Genomic DNA, 22,714 nt, shown 5'->3' with positions numbered 1-22,714 from the left:
TATATTAAGAACCAATGTTTTGGGTGTTATATGTAAGTGATGAACCACTAAATTCTACTCCTGAGACCATAAATAAATAAATAAATAAAACCTACACTCCACAGCATAATAGGTAAGATTTTATTAGCATCTGTTTCTGAAACTGTACTTACATATCTCTCTCCCCAACATCAACCTCGAACTTCGGGAGTCAGGGAATTTTGTTTGATTCTTCTTCCTGTTGCAAAGACTGATGGGTAAGTGGTACTTCATCAGGGTTAGTGGGATGGGTGGGCACTTCCCTGTAAGAAATAAAGATCAGGGGCACCTGGGTGGCTCAGTGGGTTAAAGCCTCTGCCTTCTGCTCAGGTCATGATCTCTGGGTCCTGGGATCAAGCCCTGCATCGGGCTCTTTGCTCAGCAGGGAGCCTGCTTCCTCCTCTCTCTTTCTGCCTGCTTCTCTGCCTACTTGTGATCTCTGTCAAATAAATAAATAAATACAATCTTAAAAAAAAAAGGAAAAGAAATAAAGACCATTCACCTTACTCCTTATTTCTGCCACAGTTTTGTAGCCCAAATCTAGCTTGCTTATCTCAAAAACACAGGCATACCTCAGAGATACTGCACTTTGGTTCTAGAGCACTGCAATAAAGCAAATATTACAAATGAAGCGAGTCAAATATATACTTTTGTTTCCCCATGCATATAAAAGCTAGGGGTACACTTTATGGTGGTCTCTTGAGTATGCAACAATATTATGTCTACAAAAACGTACACCCTTAATTAAAAAACACTTCCCTAAAAAATGCTAACCATCATCTGAGCTTTGGAGGGTCATAATCTTTTGACTGGTGGAGGGTCTTGCCTCACAGTGGATAGGTGCTGACTGATCTGAAGGGGGGGTGGCTGTGTGGGGCAATTTTTAAAAATAAGACAATAAAGTTTGCCACATCGATTGACTCCTCCGTTCATGAATGATTTCTCTGTGTAGCACGTGACGCTGTTGGATTGCCTTTCACCCCCAGGAAAGCTTCTTTCAAAATTGGAGTCCATCCTCTCAAACCCTGTCACTGCTTTATCCACTAAGTTCATGTACATCCTAAATCCTTCGTTGTCATTTCAACAGTCTTCCGAGCATCTTCACCAGGAGTTGATTCCATCTCAAAAAACTCCTTTCCCTGCTCATTCTTAAGAAATAACTCCGCCTCCGTTCCCGTATTATCAGGACATCGCCACAATTCAGTCACACCTTCCCGCTCCACTTCTAATTCCAGTTCTCTTGCTAATTTTCACATCTGCAGTGACTTCCCCCAGTGAAGTCTTACAACTTCAATTTATAAAAAAACACAATAGCTGCAAAACACAACCAAGCAAAGGACGATAAAATACAGTACGCCGCTAATCGTGTTAGGCAGCTAGAATTGTAACCTGACCGAAAAAGAAAACAACTAGAAATATGAAATAATTCTAGTAGGTAGATTTTCTGCATGGAAATGACAATGAGGCATAAAGATATGGAGTGGCTTCATGTGCAAGATATTTTTAAAATGCAAACCAAACTTTTCTGTAGCTTTCTATCCATACTAGGCACTGGTCCAATAATATCAGGCTTTTGGCCATTGACTTTAATTAACTCAATTCTACATTGAATTCAATATTCTTCAATAACTCCCTTCTCCAAAAATGCATCTGAGGTATTGATGTTAACATTTCATTAATAGCTCTGCCATATCTGCACTCTGTATAACATTAATATCAAGGATCCAAAAATAAAATGAAGTGGAATTCAATTTTTCCTAGGCATACTTCGATCGTATTTGTGGAATAAGTATGGTGCCTATATATGTGTATCAATGTGGCCACTAATTTAATTTAATCGAGCACTTAGTAGCTATCAGATACTGTGGAATTTATATATTCAGGGACCAGGAAGCTGTTTGGAAAAATGACCACAAATTCCCCTCCCCACATCCACATCCTTGCAGTGTGGTATCACACTTCCCATCAGAAGGTACAATCTATTTCCCCAGCCCTTGCATCGGAGTTGGTCCTGTGACTTGTGGGGGGGGGGGGGGGAAGTGACACAAGCAGTGTCTTTCATTCCGCTGTGAGGGTCTGCTCTCCGGCTGGATCTGGGGCCCTCACACCACCACCCATGCTGAGCCCGAGCTAGTCTGCTGGAGGAGAAACATGGAGACACACCCAGGCTCTCTGGCCAATTGCCAGACATAGCAGCAAGCCCTTCCTGGTTATTCCACCACCATCTCACCCATTGGCTGACTCGAGACGTGCGGTGAGCCTAGAAGAAATCAGCTGAGCTGCCCAGACCAGAATCGCCTGACCACAGAATCACAAACTAAACATATGGTTGTTTTCAGCCACTAAATTGGGGGTGGGGAAGCTTTACTAGCAAAAGCTATCTGACTGAAACAGGCAATGGCTTTACAGTTCAGAACACCGCAGTCTCACAAATTCTTACTCAGGGACTTTTGTGGGACATTCTTATAAAGTCAAATCTGCAAAGTCTCGATTCTATGTGCCCTGTGTGACAGACCAAACAGCGATCGGAAGCCCAGTGAGTGCACTGAGGCTTGGGGACGTCGCCAGTTTATTCAGCAAACGTTTACTGAGTGTCTATGGAATCTACGGGAATACAGAGATGATTAAACAACTCAGGGTCCACTCCCAAAATTCTTGGTCAAGGAAATGGAAAAACACAATAGTAATCAAAGGATTAGAATAAAATCTGATAATGTCTGTGGAGGAGTCAGGCATGTGGGAGGCGGCAGGGAGGGTAAGTAAAGAGGAGAGCCAAATCCAAATCTTGAGAGATACAAGGAGTCACCCAGGAGAAGCAGGGGATGGGAGGATACGGGTCAAGGAGACAGGAAGGAGCCAGGATCCCACTCGTTATAACTTCAAGTTGTTCCCTGGAATTGGAACCCAGAGCACACAAATGGGAAAGCGCCAGACAAGAGTGGAGCTAAAAGAGGGAAGGGTGACGGCGACCCACGCAGTGAGAGGTCTTGCTGAGAAATTTGAGTTTTATGTTGAAGGTAAAACAGAGCCACAGAAAGTTCTGAAGGTGGGGAGATGACATGGTAAGTCTGCTCAACTTGCCAGGAGTGAGAATGGTGAGAGGGAAGTCAACCGGAAGCAGGGAGACCAAGGAGTAAGTTGCACTAAATTTCTTGAAACCGTGATCTCCGTGTGGTTGGGAGGATACAGTGATCAGTGTTGAATTGGTGCATCAAATCAGAGTGTGGTGATTAAGGACGGGTAAGAGAAGATAATTGTCCAGGGCAGATTAGGGACTTACGAATGCAATGGGGGAGCTAGTTTGAAGAAAAAAGAAAAGAAAAGAAAAAAAGCTGAGCTTTTTTTTTTTTAAGGTTTTTTATTTGAGAGAGAAAACATGTGCTTGCAGATGTGCCAGTGGGGGGAGGGGCAGAGGAGGAGAGAAGCTTCCAGCAGACTCCCTGCTGAGCATGGAGCCCCACGGGACAATTGATCCCCTGACCCATGAGATCAGGACCTGAGTCGAAACCAAAAAGCTGAGTTTTGACACACTGAGTCCGGGGCATCCATGGGAACCCCAAATGGAAACGTACATAGGAATGTGCTGCTTGGGCGCTCAGTAGACGCACGGAAGCTGAAGGTGCAGACTTCGGGTGATGGACATAGAGACATTCCCCAAGAACGCTTGGGGCTATGCCCTTGGGAAAGTAACTTTCCTCTCTGGTCTCCATGTCTGTAAAATGAAGATATTAATCATTATGCGACCAGGCTGTGGTGAAAATTACATGCATAACTTAAAACACAATGTCTGGTGCACGACACGCATTCAACACATGCTTCTTCTGAGTGAGAATCAAGAAGGGAATGTATTCAGTGAGAAAAGCCCAGGAAGGGCAGCGATCTGAGGAGCACCAGTATTTAAGAAACAGGATAAGGAGCAAAACATACTGAAAGAACAACAAAAAGCAGCATAAGAAAATAAGATAACCATTCAGAAAGCTGTTTATTCATATAATCCTTCTATCTTCCACAGAAGGTCATACACATTGACCAATAATTCCTCCTGTGTGTAACTATCCTGAGGAAATAATATTAAAAAAAAAAAATTAAGAACAGGGGCACCTGGGTGGCTCAGGCATTAAGTGTCTGCCTTTGGCTCAAGTCATGATCCCAGGGTCCTGGGATGGAGCCCCACATTGGGCTCCCTGCTCAGCGGGGGGTCTGCTTCTTCCTCTCCCACTCCCCCTGCTTGTGTTCCCTCTCTCCTGTGTCTCTCTCTCTGTCAAATAAATAAAAATCTTAAAAAAAAAAATTAAGAACAAGATGGGGCACCTGGGTGGCTCACTCAGTTAAGTGTCTGCCTTCAGTTCAGGTCATGATCCTGAGGTCCAAGGATGGAGCCCCACATGGGGCTCTCTGCTCCATGGGGCATCTTCTTCCCCTTCTCCCTCTGACCCTCCATACCTGCTCTCTCTCCAGCTCTCTTTCTCTTTCTCTCAAATAAATAAATAAACTCTGAAAAAATTAAGAACAATATTTGTATAAAATGTTTACTGTGCTTTAAATAAACACAGAGAAGAGTTATAAAAACTGTAGTAAATGTACAAGACTTATTTTATAACAACAGTGGTGGTGGGTCCAAGCTGGGACGGTGATGACGAATGGGGTTGTTCATAAACTAGAACAAAACATACCAACTATGAATAGAGATCAGATAATATGATATGAGAATTTCTGATTTTTGTTATTCCTTCATTCATGACAGCGAGTATGTATTATTCATACCCCAAAACCCCTACCTAAAAAATAAGTAAATAAAAAGAATTACAGATATTTTACTGGGGGAAGGAGGGGCGGGAGAATATTCACCTTGCCTCCAATGTCATTCAAAATATGACCTCTGCCTTTCTGTGACTGTGATGATTCTGAGAATTCCTCAGCATGTAACCTTCCTCCTGCCCAACTCAGCTCATCCGATTGTTTTAGTTTTCCTACCTCCTATCCTCCTTCCCTTTCTCAGACTTGGCCCTCTGCTGGAATGCTGCCTCCCAGAGACTAATACCCTGACCTCTAACTAAGCAGGCCTATCCAAACATACCTATCCCACCAGCCCGACCCGCTCCTCTGACCCACCTGGATCTTATCTCTAATCTCTCTTTCTAGTCAGTGACTATGGCTTTGTGCTTCCTTCAAGGCATTACTATTTCATTTCATGCCCAAAATACTCACCCTAAGGTCATTCTATGGATGAGCTCGGTGGGGGTGGGGAGAGAGCTCCGAACACTTTAGAATCATTGCAAAACTCTGTGTGTGCACATATGTGCTCTTTTTTGTTGTTGTTTTTTGAGAGAGAGCGAGAAAGAGAGAGGACTCACAACTTTCATCAGATTCTCAAACTTTCCATGGGCCAAAAGATGGTAAGAAATACCATCCAATTCTCATTTGGTCCTTTTGTCCTACCAACTGGAAGAACCTTCCAGAACCTCCTTGGTGCCTGAAAGAGACTTGCACAAAACAGGCACCAGGTTGTTGAATTCAACTGAATGGAGTCAACACAGATGTTGGCATCTACCAAGGGGGAGAGGGGAGAGTTTTAAGAAGAAAAAAGAAAAAAAAAACAAACCACACACACACACACACACAAACCCCTCACCTTCTCCAATGTAAAGATTCTAGCACAACTCACACAAGAACAAAAGTGAAAGTGAAATCATTGTATTTTCTTTAAAACCTAGGGCCCAGCCTGCCGCCACGGCTGGGATTAGGGGATCAGGCGAGGTCGTGCGCAGTCTTCAGTCTGCCCCTGACTCACTTCTATTTTGAGTCATAATTCTCTCAAACTCACTCTACCTCATTTCCTATTTATGCAACACGGGAAAATAGCTCTTGCCCCTTATCTACCCAATGAGGAGGTCGTCAGGAAAACAGATGACACACAGAACACTTTCTGAACACTTCATTAGGCAGTCTCCACAAATCTTTTCATCGGCAAGCCTGTGGCTGCAGAGGCCCTGCCCAGCCCTAGTGATTGTTTTGATGTCCCGATGTTTTCTTTCAGGTCTAAAATATTTCCAAATGTGCTCAAGTTTAACATGGACGGTAAGAAAAATCTTGGGCTGGAATGCACTCTGACCACACTCCACAGCAGCGTTTCTCAATTTTTAACCCATATTCCCATTTGATAAGCATTAGAAATCCCGCTCCCTCTTTAAACTTTGTATTCTGAAAACAAGGGTTGACTTTTCCCGCCCTTTTCAAAGTACACACTTGTATGATAAATACTACTCCGCAGGGGCGCCTGGGTGGCTCAGTGGGTTGAGCCTCTGCCTTTGGCTCAGGTCATGATCTCGGGGTCCTGGGATAGAGCCCCACACTGGGCTCTCTGCTCAGCGGGGAGCCTGCTTCCTCCTCTCTCTCTGCCTGCCTCTCTGCCTACTTGTGATCTGTCAAATAAATAAATGAAAAAAATAAATAAATGAAATATTAAAAAAAAACTTAGCATGTACCTGCATTTATTGTGTGTGAAGTATACATCAATAAATTCTGATTTGGGGGGGTGCCTGGGTGGCTCAGTGGTTAAGCCTCTGCCTTCAGATCGGGTCATGATCTCAGGGTCCTGGGATCGAGCCCCCGCGTCGGGCTCTCTGCTCAGCGGGGAGCCTGCTTCTTCCTCTCTCTCTGCCTGCCTCTCTGCCTACTTGTGATCTCTCTCTCTCTCTGTCAAATAAATAAATAAAATCTTTTAAAAAATAAAAAGATAAATTCTGATTTTTGTACTATACCACTGAATTCTTCTCAAGGAAACTGAACCTTGTCCACCCTGTCCCCATAAAGATTGCTCTAAAAGGTGAGCTTACCGACCATCTAGGCTGCCTCTGATTCATTCTGGAACCCCCAGGACCCAGCACGCAAGCATTTCGTACTCAGCACTCCTCACTTCCACAGAGGCCTGGCAGCTTCAGGCCCCGCGCTCATTCTGTTCCCTCCCCGCCAAGTGACCTCCTGCTTCTTTCTCCTCCTCTTTGGGCTTCGCTCCAGAAGCCGCTCAGGAATCTCCGTGGCTCAGTCAATCCCTTCCTTGGGTTCCTATAGCTCCTGGGTATATCTCTAGCTGCCACTCCCCACTTCGTACTGATTTTTATCTGCTTAGGCTTCTAAGCAACCCCCTGAACCTGTACAGTTAAAGGGGTTCCCAATGATTTTGGTGCCTCCATCACCTCTGGCAGCCTGGTGAAGCCTCAGAATAAGGCAACATACACAGGCACATGCGGTCAACGATATTATGAAAATACGGTGTCCAACTAGCAAAACCTGTATCTGATGAAAGAACATGGGGCACCTGGGTGGCTCAGTGGATTAAAGCCTCTGCCTTCGGCTCAGGTCATGATCCCAGGGTCCTGGGATCCAGCCCCGCATCGGGCTCTCTGCTCCGCAGGGAGCCTGCTTCCTCCTCTCTCTCTGCCTCTCTGCCTAGTTGTGATTTCTCTCTGTCAAATAAATAAAATTTTAAAAAGTTATAAAAAAAAAAAAAGAAAGAACACATGTGCTTTTTTACCGGTGTATGCAATGACGCTACCCAGCGGTAGGCCAGAAAGCTGCCATTATTTCAAAGTCATGATATGCAGACGCAGTATTTCAAGAGAGCAGCGAACAGCTGTGATCAGATATAGAATATGAAAATAGTGTGCTTCCTCGTGACAGTCACAGGTATGGCTAATACTGCTGTGGTTTCTCCATCACCATTTCTCTCTGAAGGAAATACTGGGCCGCGGTTAGAGGTAACCAAGAACGGGATCTTTTCTCCATTCAAGTTCCCAAAGCCTCGGAATTCCACCCAAGGACACGGATATGTGGACACCTGGATAAGCACCGCCCTTTGTATTTTCACTGCTCTTAGCACACGGGGGTGGGGAGCTGGGGTAACAGCCACGAAACACTCTAATGGTAACAATGGCGATATTTCGTATGAATTCAAAAACGGAGATAAATCATTTCTCCTGCTAATTCGAGCTGCCATGACGCCTCGTGTGCTTCCACCAAACTGTATTCTGGAAAATTGTTCACGGAGTACCAGGGAATTTCAGGTTCATGCACCTGGAACCACAGGGTCCTTCGGCCACCTTCTAACATAGTTCTCAGTTCTCCAAGCATTAATACTGAGCCATCTAAAGATTGAGGAGCTTCAGAGGAGAAAGTCAGTCCCCACCCCACCATGACCTTGACAGTGTCCCTCCGCTGTGACCTTTGCAAGGGACGGTGTAGCTCTAGATACAGGAGGCCTGTAGGAAATTCCCTTGGTTGTCTTTTTCTTCCTGTTGCTGCAGCAAATAATGCAAGATGCACTGTCCCCAGCACCACACCTCTCTCTTAATATTACTAAATACTTCCTTTCTTCTCTCTTTGCTGTTGCAGTTCTTGCCTAGAGTGTTTCGAAAGGGTGTAAAAATAATGAAACAGGTTCAAGAGAACTGGAGTGACAATGAAGCACCCAGTGGGGAAAAAACCTGTTCACTGTGAAATTTTCACATGACCCTCTCTGGTCTGATACTGCATATTCAACCATGCACTCTGGGGCCCAGCTGGTGTGCAGCAGCTTAGGCCGTGCGTAGAAGGAAAAGGCATTTCCTCCACCTCCGGCTCTGGCACCCATTTCCCCCAGCATTGGCAGAAGGCTGGTTTCTTTTTTTTTTTTCCCCCTAAAGATTTTATTTATTTATTTGACAGACTGAGATCACAAGTAGGCAGAGAGAGAGAGGGAGAAGCAGGTTCTCTGATGAGCAGAGAGCCTGATGTGGGGCTCCATCCCAGGACCCTGAGATCATGATCTGAGTTGAAGGCAGAGGCTTTAACCCACTGAGCCACCCAGGTGCCCCAAGGAGGGCTGGTTTCTTAACTTCCAGCAGAGTTTGTGTGGATTAGGGTGAATTAAAAAATTTTCACCTTAAAACCTCTTTTAAGTAAAATTTCCCACCCAAGAAATTTGGAAGCCACTCTTAGCCGAAATCGGTCAAATTCTAAAAGAATATTGAAAAAGCCTGTGGATCCACTCCTTCACCCTACCCTGTCGAGCCCTAAACATCTGCAACATAAAAAAAGAGAAGCCCTTTAGGACACCAATTATCTGAAGAGAGGGGTTCGGGCCAGAGGAGGGCGGCAGGAGGCTAGAGGAAGCCAGGAGATCCCCCAGCCTCCCCAGGGCCTCAGCCAAAGAGGCCTGCTGCTCAGGACACTCTCCCGTCTTAACTCTCTTGCTCACCAGCTTCTTACCTTTTGTCCCCAAACATGCTCCAACTGATTACACTTCAGAGCGGTAACAACTACCTTTACACCACTTCTCCCCAGAGTTAGCAAACTGCCGCCCCATTATCTGTGTGTTCTAACTTGAGAGCAGTCCGCAGCCGTGTCCTCACTTCCTCCCCCTTGCTCTCTCCTCTAACCTCTCTCGACTGTTTCCAGCCACCAGCCTCTGCGCTGCACTGCAGTTAGTTTATCAAAAAGGAGGGGGCTAGGGCACCTGGGTGGCTCATTTGGTTAAGCCGCTGTCTTTCTGACTCAGGTCAAGATCCCTCCCAAAGTTCTAGAATCGAGTCCCATACGGGGCCTCCTTGGCTCTGCAGGGAGCCTGCTTCTCCCTCTCCTTCTGCCTGCCACTCCCCTGGCTTGTGCTCAGCGCTCTCACTCTCTGTCTCTGTCAAATAAATAAATAAAATCTTTAAAAATAAATAAATAAATGAAAAGCAGGGTGCCAACCTCGATGACCTCATAGTTGCCAGGCGGATGCAGTGGATGGCTCTGAGTCCTTCACTGGCCCAACCCAGGCGATGCCAGACACTCCTTCCACCTGGGAAGAGTTCTCCCTGTTCTCCTCCCACCTCTTAGTTTTGCTTAGTTTTGGTGTTCCGAATTTCCCTCCTATAGCCCCGTTGTCTTGATCTAACCATCCGCCTTAGCAGACCCCATCAATTGGGCTTGCAACCTTTTTGCTCATGAATCCCCTAAAATAAAGTCTACATGCCCCATACCACGTCTAAGCTGACAATCAAATTTTAAGCCAAGTTCAAATGGTTGCAAAGAATCTAGTTTATGGTATTTTCATGCATGTACAACTCTTTACTAGTCAGAAACGGCACACCCTTCTTTTTTCTGTGTTAAGTCCTATTTCCATTCCATTTGCCCCACAGATTTTTTTATTAGCTTTATTGAAGTATCAGTCATATCATATAATCCACCCACTTAAAGTGTACAATTTAATGGTTTTTGGCATAGTCACAGAGTTGGGCAATTATCACCACAATCCATTTTAAAACATTTTCATCACCCCGAAAACAAACCTCATACCGATTAGCAATCACTCCCCATTCCCCGCTGCCCCACCACAGCCCTAAGCAACCACTACTCGACTTTCTGCCTATAGGTTTGCTTGTTCTGGGCATTTCACACAAATGGAATCCTACAGCATGTGGTCTTTTGGGACTGGCTTCCTTCACTTAGCATAATAACATCTTCAGGGTTGCAGTGTGTGTCGGTACTCATTCCTTTTTATCATCCAGTAATACTCCGTTATCTGGCTATGCCATATTTTGTTTCTTCATCAGATGCTGGACATTTGGGTGTTTTCTCTCTTGGGTTATAATGAACAACGCTGCTATCAACATTCATGTACAAATGTTTGTGTTACCCACGGATTTTAATCACGATTTTTTTAATGTTTCTTTTTTTTTTTTAAGATTTTATTTATTTACTTGACAGAGAGAGCGATCACAAGGAGGCAGAGAGGCAGGCAGAGAGAGGGGGGGAAGCAGGCTCCCCGCTAAACAGAGAGCCCGATGCGGGGCTCCATCCCAGGATCCCGGGATCATGACCCGAGCCAAAGGCAGAGGCTTAATTAACCCACTGCGCCACCCAGGTGCCCCTAATGTTTCTTTTTTTTAAAGATTTATTTATTTATTTCAGGGAGGGAGAGAGAGCATGCCAGCGAGTGCGGGGAGCAGCAGAGAGAGACAATATCCAAACAGATATCCAAGCAGACTTCACACTCAGATCTGGCTGAGTGCGGTCTGCACAGGGCTTGATCCCATGATCCATGAGATCGTGACCTGAGCTGAAACCAAGCATCAGAAGCCCAACCGACTGAGCCACCCAGCTGCCCCTATTTCTGTGTTTCAAAGGTTTTCATCAATAAGCTTTTCATGTATCTCATCCACAAACTATAAACACAAAGTAAAAATTAAATTAAAAATCAGAAATAAAAGTGAAAATAAAGTTTCTGTGACCATAACTTACCAAATACACAAAAATTCTGGACTGAGTAGTAATAAATTCCCATTATCTGATTACAAAAGTAATCAGAGCACCAGAAGTATATTGCAAACTTTGACAATTCTTCAACATAGAAAGTAAGCTTTTATTGGAAATATATCCCTCACAAGAGATGAACTGGGTTTATTTTCCAGTAATTAGTTCCTGGGTCTGTGGATGCCTTTTTATTACAATGTAACAGTTTGGTATAATCACATCTTCCTACCTGTCCTTTTACTGAGGCAATCACAGAAAATACACAAGTGGAGAGATGGAAGTACTCTACCTACAGTAGCGCTACTCAAATCTCTGACATCCAGGCAAGCTAGAGCCCCACAATTACTTTGTAGTCTATCATCAAGAATTATGTTGAGGTCTCCCTCCAAAAATGTTGAAGGCAAACAGCTCAAACCACCTGATTTGTAAAAGGAAGTGTTGCCCCCGGCCCCGGAGTCACTCACTTTCTCACACCTGCGTGGGTGCTGAGAATAGCCCCTTTGTTTGGAGCCCAGGTTTTTATACACTCCCCAAACACCACCTAGCAAGATGCTGGAAAGGCAAGACATGTGCCTTTTCCCTGTAAAGTGGGAGGCTGACTCGCTCGCAGGGGGATCCATTTCTGAAAAGGGTTTATACAGGAACGATGAACACCTGAAAATTGCTTCCCTCAACCAGACTGTGATTTCATTTCCTTCAACTGCTTTGGCTCTCAACTCCCCGTCTCCAGCTTAGCCTCACTGAGCCCCAGACCTTCACTCTGCAGTGCACTGCTTGGCCAGCCCTCAGGTCCCTCAAGAGTCCCCCAGACCGCTGATCTCCAAATCAATCTCCCTGTCCCTATTCCCAGGCAGCTTCATCCACTCTGCTCACTGCACTGCCCCTAGATTGGGATGTTACAAGATGCTACCACGCCATGATCAAGTCATTGCCCTATTTGAAATCCTTCACGGATGCCCCAGATCTATCCTGAACCTTTGCATGTAAAACCTCTCCTCCAAGACACAAAGTGAAGCCGGACCTTCTCCAAAGAAATGATGCAAACTCTCAAACCTCTGCCCTTCTAACACCCAGTGAAGAAGGGCCAGGCCTCCAGGAGACAGGGCAGATTAACAGCTGAAAGGATGGACTGTGGAGTGGGACTGCCTGGGTTAAAGGCCGTCACTCCAGGGATAACCGTGGGTGAGATCTTTGACCTCCCTGAGCCAGCTTCTTCATCTACAGACGAGAGTAACACTGTCTTTCTTTAAGGGTGAGAATAACGATGAAATGATGAGACGTGTGTAATGTGCCTAGTGCAGTGCCTGGCACAAGCTGAAGCAGAGTAAGACCTCGAGGAATCCTAACCGCCACCATCACAAAATAAACCACTAAATTCTTAAGTTGAGGGTCCAAGTCCATTACAAGCTGGGGAATCCCATTTTCCAACCTCACCTGTAGTCTCTCCCAAACTCCTCCCCGACAAGTCCCCCATGCCACACCACTTGGCTCCTCCCCTCGATCTCAAATCAGGTGTTCACAGCCCTGGGTCTCTGCTCTCACCCTTTGCCTCAGCCAGAATTCTTTCCTTTCCATCTGCCTCCTAAATGCCACATTCCAAAGGGCCTCCCTGGTTGCCTTGTCTCAAGTCTCCATGGCTGATCCCTCTGCTTCTCCCAGAACTCTCAATGTTTAAAAAAAAAAAAAAAAACTCTCAATGTTGGAGTGCCCCAAAGCTCAGTCCCTGGGCTCCTCCTCTTCTCTATCAATGCTCCTTTCAGGATTTCCCCAAGTCATCAGGCTCTCATTCTGCATATGCTGATCATTTCCAAATACGTGTCACCAGGTCATACCTCTCTTTCTACTTACTGACCTCCACCTGGAGGTGGACATCTCGACATGGACAAATACGAAAGTCTTAGTTTCCCCCACAAATCTGTTCCATCTGCACGTCCTCCCCAATGCCACTGGTTCTACCATAAAAATGCATCCAGAATCACATCACTTCTTACCCCCTCTACTGTCATGAGCCTTGGTCAGAGCCTTATCCCCCTTGCCTGGACTACTGCAATGGCTACTAACTGGTTTCCCTGCTTCAAACTTGCCCCTACACGTCTATTCTCAGTAGAGCAATCTGAATGATCTTTTCGAAACCTCAGTCACATCATGTCCTTCTCCACTCAAAACCTAGCAACGGCTCCGTATTTCCCTCATAGTAAAATCCAAAGTCCTTAAGATAATACCAAAACAGTCAGACTCCCTTACTTCTCTGACCTCACCTTTGTGGGGGGAAAAAAGGGGAGGGGGGAGGCACCTGGGTGGCTCAGTCCATTAAGCAACTGCCTTCCTTCCAATCAGGTCATGATCGCAGGGTCCTAGGATCCGGACCGCATGGGGCTCCAGCTCAGAGGGGAGCCGTCTGCTCCCTCTGCCTCTGCTTCTCCTTCTGCTCTCCCGTTTGCACTCTCTCTCTCTCTCTCTCAGATAAATAAATAAAATCTTTTTAAAAATAAGTAAAACTTAGAAAGTTATCTATTTATTTGAGAGAAAGCACGAGTAGGGGTAGGGGCAGAGGGACAGAATATCCGAGCCGACCTCCGCTGAGAGCAGAGCCCCTCAGTCCCGTGACTCATGAGATCAGGACCTGGGCTGAAACCAAGATGCCGAGGACCAAGAGGCAGACGCTTAACATACTGACCCACCCAGGGGCACCTCTGACTGCACCTTCTATTACGTCCCCAAACGTACCCCAGTTCCAGCCACCCTATTCTTTTGTATTCCTCAATCTTGCCAGGAGGCAATTTTCTGTTTACCTTAGCTGTTTTCTCTGCCTATAAACCTCCTCCACCAAGATCCCCACGCGGCTAACTCGCTCAGCAGCTTCCAACCTTCGCTCCTGTCTTACCTTCTCCATGAGAGTTGCCCTGCCCCGAGCTGGAGCTCAGACACAGCCGCTGCCTGATCCCAGAGCCTCTCTACGTCTGGGATAGGCGTGCCCTCCCGGGATCCTCTATCTCAGAACTGACTATACCTGGGCCTCTGAGGAAGTAAAAATTAAACAATTCACTGGGGCGCCTGGGTGGCTCAGTGGTTTGGGCCTCTGCCTTCGGCTCAGGTCATGATCTCGGGGTCATGGGATCGAGCCCCGCATCGGACTCTCTGCTCCGCGGGGAGCCTGCTTCCCCCTCTCTCTCTGCCTGCCTCTCTGCCTACTTGTGATCTCTCTCTGTCAAATAAATAAATAAATTCTAAAAAAAAAAAAAAAGTTCTAAACAATTCACTTTGCTGAATCTCTCCCCTGGTCCCATGCTAGGTCCTGTGAAGGAAAGGAGCCATCCTGATTTTACAGGGATCCAATCACTTGCTCCAGATCACCAGGCTAGAGCCGTGTCTGCCTGTTGCCTCCACTGTACCCATTCTTCTGACCACCGACCACCCGGCCAAACGCTAGATGCTCCCTGTCCTCGCCCTGCCACCCACACAGACCCTTACCCCGCCTGCGGAATGTTAGCCTACTTCCAGTTCCGGAGAGCCAAATGAGAGGCAGTCAGCTTAGTTAGGGTTTTTGTTTGTTTGTTTGTTACTTTAATGCCAAGTCACTGTATTGTATCTAGCAATCGAAGCTGGAAACAAACATTACAGATATGTAATACATTGCACATTTCCATCCATAGGTGCTAGTTACAGCTTTGGGCAAGAAGGTGAACTAAGTTCAAATCTTGCTCTGAGCCCCCTGGGCTCCTGGGTGGCTATTTGCGGTCTTTCTGTCCTTTCTTCTCTTTCCCTCATGCCCCCCCACCCTTAATTGTTCTCTGAGAGAAAACAAGAACTTCAACCAACTGATGATGTTCTTCCCATATTTAACATTCCTTGCCGGTGAGTAGGCATTTTTATGAGCTAAGAGGCACTCTTAGCAGATTAGCAAACCAGCGACACCTGGACATTAGAGTCATTCTCCTGGGCTCAAATTCTCACTCTGCCACCAATTAGGAGGGCAATGGGAAGGATTTAGTCTCTAAGTTTTAGTAGACTCCGCTTTAAGCTATTAAAAATAGAAGTTCCTCCTTTCTAGGTGACTATAAGGATGAAGAGAGGGAGTCCAACTGAGCACTTAGCACAGAGGAAGTGGCTGCTCAGAGGTCAGTATCTTGTTATTCTGCAGCTGCTGGTTTGGGGACACTGGTCCCCACTGCTCCAGCCACAAAGGGATCAAGGTGCTGCTCCCTACTCACATGTCAGAACGCTCTGGACCACAGTCGTCTTCACTGGTTCTATAGTCAATGTCCATCTGGTGAAATGACCTTAGGATGTTTGTTAATACCAGTAAACAGAAATGTCTGACATCCTTGTTGAAGGAATGCTTGCATTCTCTTTAGTCCCAAATACTTACTTGAAAGGGAACCACTTTTATATTACAAAAATAAAATAGTAATTCTAAATATAAATTTTTCCAAGTTTTATTTTTATCTATAATCCAAAGCCCCAGCAAGAGTTCTATAAACTTTCTTTCCGATTGATTCTAAGGAAACTCTGTAGCTTCCTGTCATTTCCCCTATTAGTACATCTCCCCACTGTCTATTCAAATGCATGATCAAATAGGAAAACAGACTTCCTAAAAGTTCAACTGAAGTTAGACATTAGCTCTCAATATCTAGTTCATTACTGGTAGGTTTTTATTAAGAATTCTTCAAAGGAAAGTTAACTGAAGAAGCTTAATTATGCAAAACTTCAGAATAAAAGCAAAGACCATTTTTTCCCCTTTTCCTAAACATTGTAAGACTACGGCTTTACCATTTACATTCATTTTTCACTTTCTAGGAACAGGAAGAAATATTTAAGGCATTTCACCAACAAATGATCAAACAGAAAGAGGATTTATCAGACTATTGGAAATCTCTGAAAACAAGTTTAAAAGTTAATAATAAGTTACAGCATAGCTATGCATTTTCTCCTTTCCAGTCTCCTTATTCCTATTTAAATAACAACATACCAGCTAGCTGCTTACAGTTTGATTTTCTGCAGTACTTTTCCTAGGTGCAAAACGTTTGACCCTGCAAAGAAAGACTAGGTGACTCATCACATTCAAAATGCAGATCTCAGGTTTGGAGGGTGGATGCGTTCCTCTCCTCTTTCAAGTGCTGCAGAAAAGATACCTGGATGGAATTTTCTTTTCTTTTTTTAAGGTTTGAAAGGTAGAAGATCCCAAACCTGTGCTTCTCTAGCCAATGAATGAACGAACTAATGAATGAGCCAACAACTATAAAATGAAGAGAAATAAGATTGGCAGAAAAACAATTCTATCTATCTGGTTGCTAAAGAGATTGTTGTACTTAACACATTAGCATTTAAATTGCCCCAGTAGGATACGGGGGAAGTACCTCACCAATGCTAAGAAGGTGGGGAAGCTGGTAAAGTTTGCACCTTTTTTCTCCTATTGTTTAATGGGGGAGCCAGTTTTTCCACCAGCAGGATGAACTGACCACAGTGAAGGGGAAAGAGGCATTGCAAAAGCTAATAGTTTACACTTTTTTTTTTAATTATAAAGATGATAAAGCTGGGAAATTGAGAATTTTGAGCGCTATGCTCTTCTAGTGGTATGGTGTGTGTGTGTGTATATATATATATATAGTTCCCAAAACTTGCAGATTAGCAAACTACAGGGGGAGGTTTTTATAAATGGAGATTTATAAATCTCCAGGTCCCCTTCCTGCCCCAATTATGATTCAGTAGGTGTGTGGGGTGCGGCCCAGGAATCCGTGACAACACTTACCCAAGCGATTCCTTTGCATGGCTAGATTTGGGGTCAGACCAAGCAGATAAACAAAGGGGGAGCACGACAAACGGTGAATCATCCCTCCCCCCCACCAGCCCAACTGTAAATTGTGAGGGTGAAAAGTCAAAGGGTAACTTGAAATTGAGGAGGATGCATCTTCACAGGCTAAAGCTGTTAAGAGAATATTAGTAATATTCTAAATTGTCTTACCTTTTAAAATTTCCAGTGAAATCCTAACTTTAAAAAGTTATTTTAGGACATGACCTTGCCTTCCAGTTCCTGTTTATAGTGATGAGCTACGCGGATCTGTGCGCCTGAAACAAAGACGCCCTGGCCAGGCCCCGTGCTTGCTAATTTCCTTCAATTCGCTCACAGAACCTTCCAGCAACCCCTAGAAGTAGTTGCTACTATCCCTAATTCACAGATGAGGAAGTGGAGGCCAGGAGAAGTCAACTGTTCTAGCGATCAAGCCAAGATATGAAGGATGGCTTTTACGGGTTTGGTTTGGTTGGTTGGTTATAAGGGGGAATTTAAGCATGAGATTTGGATCTGTTCAAATCTTAAAGAATCTCAGGCTGGTATAATCTTGGTACGGGCAGCCAACGCTGATTGAATCGGGCATCGTGCCAGGCACTGGGCGGATACAAAGAGATATGAACAGCTCCCTGCCGGGGAAGGTTTCTCCCTGTCCCTCTCACAGGGGAGTGGAGGAAAAAAAAAGGAATGATCTCCATGAGGTTCTTCTGGATTTTGTTCAGTTATGTGTCCCCGCGTCTCCAGGAGCACAGGCTTTGCCGTGTGAACTGTCCCATCTGCACTTTTGATTCAGAAATGTGTTCACCCAAGTTATGGGCTGGGAAGGCTCTGCGTGGTACACCGAGGGGAGGGGCTGTCTGGGGCTCTCTTTGAAAGCCTTCACAGAGGATGTGGCTTATGAGCTAAATGATGAAGGAGAAAAAAGATTTCACGAAGCAAAGGGGGAGACAGGGTTTTCTAGGCCCAGAGCAGTGTGTGTGCAGAACCTGCCTGGTCTAGCAGGAGACCTTGCGGCTAAGGTGCTGCTGAGGGTAGGGGCAGCAGAGGGGGAGGGAAGCTAGGGAAAGACCAGGAAGGGGATTTTATGCTATATGAGGAGTTTAGACTTTAAAACATGCAAAAGGAACCATCAGTGTTTTGGGGTTGGTTATTTATTTATTTATTTATTTATTTATTTATTTATTTGAGAGAAAGGGAGACAAGCAGACTCCCCGCTGAACGAGGGAGCCCGACAATACAGGGCTCGATCCCAGGACCCTAAGATCATGACCTGAGCCGAAACCAAGGGTGAGACACCTGACTGACTGAGCCACCCAGGCGCCCCTAACCAGTGGTTTCAATGCAGCAAAGTCTCAGGGCTGAATCTGTATTCAAGTGGTGAAGGAGCTGAACGCGAGCACAGGCGGGAGGCTGGGGCAACACGCAGGAACAGATCCAGTGCAAACTAGAGCGGGGATCCTGAGGTCAAAGGAGGGACCTCACTGGATCAAGTCCTCAGGTTCACCATGAGAGCTGTGGAGTCAGGAGGCTGAATACTGGTCCCAGACCTCTGGCAGTGACTCCTGAGCTAGTTTGGGGCAGGGAAGGGGAACACTGAGGGGAAGAGAGGAAAGTGGGGAGAGTACAGGAGTTCTCCAAGGTCTCTAAGTGGGCGTGGCTGCGGGGAACAGGCACATCATCAACGCAGCCAGGGGACCCAGAAGAGGAGCTGTGCTTGCAAGAAAAGGCAGCAAGTTTAGTCTTGAACACGCTGAGTTGGGGATGCATACAGGATTTTCTTTTATTAGTAGTTAGCTGGAGATAACAGATTTTTAAAATGGTCATAACTAGAAGAACAGATTCATGAGTCATTTGAGATATTTGAAGCCCTGGAAACGGAGTTTCAGGGAACACTGCCAGGAAACCAGAGTGGCAATTATTCTTTTCAACGTGGAAGCTGGAGTTCAGGTGTATCAGAAACATGGGGCCGTTTAACGCAGACACACCGAGAACCTGCTGCGGGCCAGGCACAGCCCAGGAGCGGGAGATTTGAAGGAGCAGACCCACCCGCCAAGAGCTTGCCTTGCCCTCGGGGAAACAAGGTGGTGCATGTGATTCGGGAAGACCTTGCGGAGGGAAGCAAGGGGTCCGCAGGCTCCTTCCAAACCCTTTCTGTACCATAACCCGATGAGGTAATACGGTTATTATCCTCCCCTTAAAAATAGGGAAAGCAAACCACAGAGATGTAAAGTAATTTGCCCAAAGAGCCAGTAAGCTGGTAGAAAAGCCCTTGACCCAGGCAATCTATCTTCAGACAGAGCCCATCTTTTACCTACGGCACAAATTGCCTCTCACTGTCTGATACAGGCTCGCAGAAAATGAGAGAAGAAAGACGAGATGAACATCACATCACAGTGGTTAAGAGCACAGCGATTAAGGTTGTGTCTGGAAATAGCAAGTGGTTGGTGTTTGCTATATTATTATTTAAAGCATGGCAGCTTCACACAGAAGTGGTCAGAAGCCCCAAAGTTAAATGTCAGCTCGCTATCTGCTAATCCTTTAAGCTGGAGACCAAAAATGACCTCTACAAACCCGTTTTTTTCACCTAGAAAATAAATCTAACACACAACTCAAAGATTATACTGAAGATAAAGGGATATAACCACATGAAAACACGTATCACTGTCTTTAGCACATGTTACCCTCAGCAGCTGGCGGAGCTAGAGAAAGGTCCCCGTTACCCATAACACACCATCACTTCTTCATAAAAAGCTAAAGCTCAGACTGGGTGGGGCATCAAAAATAAGATTGCTGGGTGCGTACTTGGCAGGCTCAGCACGAAGCTCTTAATCTTGGGGTCATGAGTTTGAGTCCCATGTTGGGTGCAAAGATGACTTTTTAAAAAAATAAAAAAACCAATATTGTTAATGACTATTAATTGTTAATAGCAATAATGGTTATTCTGAGAAAATACCTGGGTGGGGTAAAAAAAAGATCACTTTGGAAACTACAACTGGTCTTACCAATTATTAAAGAAAATTAGTTTTCTTTGCCACTGTGAAAATTAGCTTAGATACACTAAAAGAAAGTTTATTTCACTGAAACTCAGTTCATTCCAAGGTGACTCAGTCAGAAGCGACAGGCTTCTTCTGCATGGTGCCTTTTCTCCTTCGACTTTCTTTGTTCTCAAATAGAGTACTATTGGGTGCCCTGGCTGGCTCAGTCAGTAGAACCTGAGACTCTTGATCTCGGGGTTTTAAGTTCGAGCCCCACAATGGGTGCAGAGATACTTAAAAAAAAAATAAAATCTTAAAATAAAATAAAATGTTGTCCCTTACAAGGTAGAAACAAAATGACAAATGAAAGCAAGTCAGTTCTTGGGAAGAACAGATACCAAGATCCCAAAGTGCCATGGACAGTGTCGTCAGAGGCAGCACCACGTGCCATGGTGGACCAGAAACATCTGGCTCAGCTGGCAGCTCAGGATGGTTATAAAAGAGGATTTTTTTTAGTATTTTTTTAGTATTTTTTATTTATTTGACAGAGAGAAATCGCCAACTAGGCAGAGAGGCAGGCAGAGAGAGAGGAGGAAGCAGGCTCCCCGCGGAGCAGAGAGCCTGATTCGGGGTTTGATCCCAGGACCCTGAGATCATGACCTGAGCCAAAGGCAGAGGCTTTAACCCATTTAGCCACCCAGGCGCCCCTAAAAAGAGGATTTGATCATGGCTTTAAAGTGCAAACTACATGGGCACATGCCTGGCTAGGTTGGTAGCCTAGTGACTCTTGATCTCCGGGTCATGAGTTTGAGCCCCACGTTGGGCGGGCGTAGAGTTTACTAAATGAATAAATAAATAAATAACAAAGTACAGTTGCAGAGAGCACCAGTAAGGCTCTGCGAGGCTTAGCTTTGCCTGTCTGTGTCTCCTACTGCATTTACCACTCTCTCAGTCTTGACCGCCCAGCCTCAAGGGCAGTTCTGTTCTTCAGGACACCCAGGCCGTCCCTGCATAGAGGCCACTACCTTTGCTCCAGCTTAGCAACACTCCTGGGCTGTGAATGAGCTTTGGATCGCTGGTCTCAGCAGGATTATAATCTCCTCTGCAAAGCTTTCCCTGGGCACCTGCCCTTCTAAGGCTCCTGCCTGGATATGCCCACATCCTCTGGACCCCTCCCCCACCAATACACACACACCGTAGAAAGTCAAATTAACAGTCCATTTTACTTTCTTTCTTTTTTTTTTTTTAATGTTATTTATTTATTTGGGATGGGGAGCACAAACAGGAGGAGGGGCAGAGGAAGAGGGAGCAGCAGCCCCCCACCCCCACCCCACCACCCTGGGGGAACAGGAAGCCCAGCTCTGGACTGGATCCCAGGACCCTGGGATCATGACCTGAGCTGAAGGCAGAGGCTTAACCGACTGAGCCACCCAGGCGCCACCTTACTTTCTTTATAGAACCTACAACCATGAAAAAGTAGCTTATTTATAATTTTACGGGTTTTTTTTTCTGCCCCATCCCCACCCTCTGCTAAAGATGGTAAGCTGCCTGCGTGCTTGATACTGTCTTTCTCACTCACTCTTACATTCTCAGCACCTGGCAGGAAGAACTTACTAAATATTTATTGAATCAATAAAGTAATGTAGAAGAGCATGATCGAGTTGCTGAGGCAGAAAATAAAAGCCAAATTTGAGAAAATGGTGAGAGTAGCTCATTTTGGCACAGCCCGACAAATGGAGACGCGGCTAGACGGGCTGGTGCAGAGGACCTGGCTCCCTAAGGCCAGTCGGTTTGGAGTGAGCAGAGAGTGGAGCCTCTGAAGTGTTTGACCTGGAGAGCACTCGGAAAAGAGCTGTCCTTCAGGAAGGACTGTGAATATAATGAACTGAAATGAAGCTAGAAAACCCAAGGGAAAACCATTTGTTACCACTAAAACTGGCAAAAATTAAGAAGCCTGATAGGGATGTACAGCACAGTGACAACAGTGAACAATACTGTATTGCTTATTTGAAAGTTGCTTAAGAGATCTTAAGAATTCTTATCACAAGAAAAAAATTGTTTTAAATAAATTAAAAAAAATAAGTCTGGGGGGCGCCTCAGTGGCTCCTTCGGTTGAGGGTCTAACTCTGGGACCTCAGCCCAGCTCAGGTCTTAATATTGAGGTCGTGGGTTGGTTTGTTTGTTTGTTTCCAAAAAAAAGTCTAGAAAGCGTTGAGAGTATTTGGGGAACAGTTTTCAAACACCTGCAAATCAATTTGGTGATATCTCTTAAAAGTGAAATGGGGAGGGTACGTCTGGGTGGCTCAGTGGGTTAAGCCTCCACCTTCCGCTCAGGTCAGAATCACAGGGTCCTCATCGAGCCCAGCATCAGGCTCTCTGCTCAGTGGGAAGCCTGCTTTCCCTCTCTCTCTGCTTGTGTTCCCTCTCTGTCAAATAAATAAATAAATAAATAAATAAAATCTTAAAAAAAAAAAAAAAGTGAAATTGGGCATATTTAAAATGTAGCAATTCTGCATCCTGGGTCTAGCCTAAGAAACTAATACCTGTATCTGACATAGGTAAAAATAATGTAAGCGTGTTTATGTTAGTGAAAATCTGAAAACAATCCATATCCACTAATGGACTGATTAATAAAATGTGGTATTATTTATATCATGAA

Source organism: Meles meles, chromosome 17, assembly GCF_922984935.1.
Source record: "Meles meles chromosome 17, mMelMel3.1 paternal haplotype, whole genome shotgun sequence".
Classification (NCBI taxonomy): Eukaryota; Metazoa; Chordata; class Mammalia; order Carnivora; family Mustelidae; genus Meles; species Meles meles.
The sequence above is the reverse complement of the archived record's forward strand: the minus strand, read 5'-3'. Positions refer to the sequence as shown.